This window comes from Kogia breviceps, chromosome 6, assembly GCF_026419965.1.
Source record: "Kogia breviceps isolate mKogBre1 chromosome 6, mKogBre1 haplotype 1, whole genome shotgun sequence".
Classification (NCBI taxonomy): Eukaryota; Metazoa; Chordata; class Mammalia; order Artiodactyla; family Physeteridae; genus Kogia; species Kogia breviceps.
The window spans coordinates 7,434,685-7,437,294 of record NC_081315.1 but is presented as its reverse complement, the minus strand read 5'-3'; positions in this window follow the sequence as shown (position 1 = coordinate 7,437,294).

Below are 2,610 nucleotides of genomic sequence, written 5' to 3'. Positions count from 1 at the left end.
CCTGGTGGTCCAGTGGCTTTCACTGCCGGGCCCGGGTTTGATCCTTGGTCAGGGCAATTGTTCTTGCCTAAGAACAAGCAGGACAGTGTTTAGCTTACATATTCTTGCATACATGCTGGGATGGACAGCTCTACAAATACAGGGATTCACCTTTTTGACATAGTGGTCAATTCCCTGAGCAAGTTGCCAGTCTCTTAAAACAGGACCACATGAAAGCTATAAAACACTACTTAACCAGTGAAACTGCTTGTGTAAGCAAACCCTCGAAGCGAAGTCATAGCTGTCCTAAAATTTGGGTTCAAGTATCATTCACAGAGGGAATTCACATAATTTAAGAAATATAGCACTTGTATGGAAGTGTTTACAGTGAGTTTCTCAACCATTCACATCAATTTTCTATATATCAGATATAGTGAATACCATTACAAGGCAGTTACAAGAAAATATTTCTGTGAATTAAGGGAATTTAAATTAAATATTGCATATTCATTTAAAAATCTTACCTCATGTAAATAAAACACAAAGCAGTAAAAATGGAATTAATTTTTCAATAAAAACAAAGATTTTCATATAGAAAGTATTTTAGCTTATATATGTGCTAAGTTAAAAATAAGCTAAAAGGTAAACCCATTGATATCACTGATCATTGATTTTTCTTCTTTCACAGTTAATCATTTCTGTTTTGAACCAACTTGGGGTAAGTCCACAATTTTTAAGCTATTATAAACTACAAATCTACCTAATGGACTGAAGATAGTATCTTATTAATTTTTTTAATATTTAGGGCTTCTTTGGGGTAAAACTTTTTTGCTATGGTTATATTGATAAAAGCAAGTGATACTTAATCTCAGAAAAGGTAAGAATAATTCTTCTGAACCATAAAACCATATGGCAGAATGGAACCCAAGTGATTTACCCAAATTAAAGCTCATGAGTTATAAACTCGATTTCCTCCAAAATCTTTTTTTTTTTTTTCTGGCTTCGCTGTGCAGCATGTGGGATCTTAGTTCCCTGACCAGGGATCAAAACTGCGCCCCCTGCATTAAAAGCATGGAGTCTTAACCACTGGACCACCAGGGAAGTCCCTCCTCCAAAATCTATAGATCAGAATTTCTGCAGGTCTAAAAATGTATTCTTTTCATAATGCCCGTAGCATTTGACAAAATTCCAGTTTACAGAAATTAGGTTAAGAAATTTCAAACAGTAAATTTTACCTCAAGCTTATTTTTGTCTTACGGACAATTCATAGCAAACAGTGAGAAAAGCCTGCTGTGAAAGTACCAAATCTAGAAATGCTCTAATCTCAAGGCAAGGCAACAAGTCTCCTTAACACAAAAGCATCAGCTCTCTTGATGGAAAGGCTACAAACCTTGAGACTTCTGCTTTGATTCTCACCCAAGTTTGCTTTCATCTAAAATATATACAAAAGAGAGAGAGAGAAAACAAAAAGGTATATTCCTTTTTAAAATATCTGAATTAATGTCAATTAAAATTATATACAGTATGTATTTATTTTAACCTACCTTGAGAGAAGCTGATGAATCAAAATATTTTCAATCTTAATTTTGAGAAAGAAATTGGATTTCATGCAAGTTTTCTTTCTGAAAAGTTTCGTTGACATAAAGTGCTTATTCTGTGTTTCTTACCAGTTCAAATGCTATTACCAGCCCATCAAGGGTGAAGTGGGAGAAATTAAGCTCTATGTTGCAGAAAAGACAGTTAATGGTTCAATTTCTCAGCATTTAGGTGTAACAGAACCACATTATTTGCTAACTCCCAACATTACATGATTGTACCCATACTAATCCATCAATATTAAATAAACATAATATGGGAGACATGGGTGGAGGCAAAGAAAAAATATGGCAAAGATACCTTCATATAGTAACTATAATCTGTATTGTTTATTTTGGCAGAAATAATTCTCTTACTACTATGTCAGAAGTTATATACGGTTAGTAAAATCTCCAAGTATCTTTTGAGCATTATTATACATTTAAAAATACTTCTACCCTAAGAGTTTAACAGCTTCAGATTGTGCCCATATTGGTAAGTTAATAATATGATTAAAGAGGTGTAAATAAGACCAAATTAATTACAAGTGCTTTCTTCAAATTATATGTTTTGAAATCAATTTATTTATCAAAACTTCACAAATATTTTAGAAAATAACAGCAACCATCCTAAGTCCTTATACTGTAAGACAGAGCAGCATTTAGCCTCTAAAAGTGGTTAGAAATTTTAGGTGCCCTCTTTAGCATGTTTAGTATCTTGCTTCTATTTGAGTCTGAAATGCTTTCCTATCTCAAGAACACCTGCAGGCAAGACACACTGATTGCAGCTGCTCATCCTTAGGTTAAGATATTATCAATAAATTGTCTCTGGGCCAAAATTATGTGAACAAGTTTCACAAGGCTAGCCAAATCAGATGTGGCCTTAAATTTCAAGTCACAAACCATAAACATATTACTATGGATAACATGAGTATTGCCTAAGTAATATAGACTCTTCCAAACTACAAACTTAAAGTAAGAAATCATAAAAGCTTCATAAACTTAGTAGGGAATACAACAGACGGAGAATTGGCTCTGGAACCCTGCAGACCAGGAT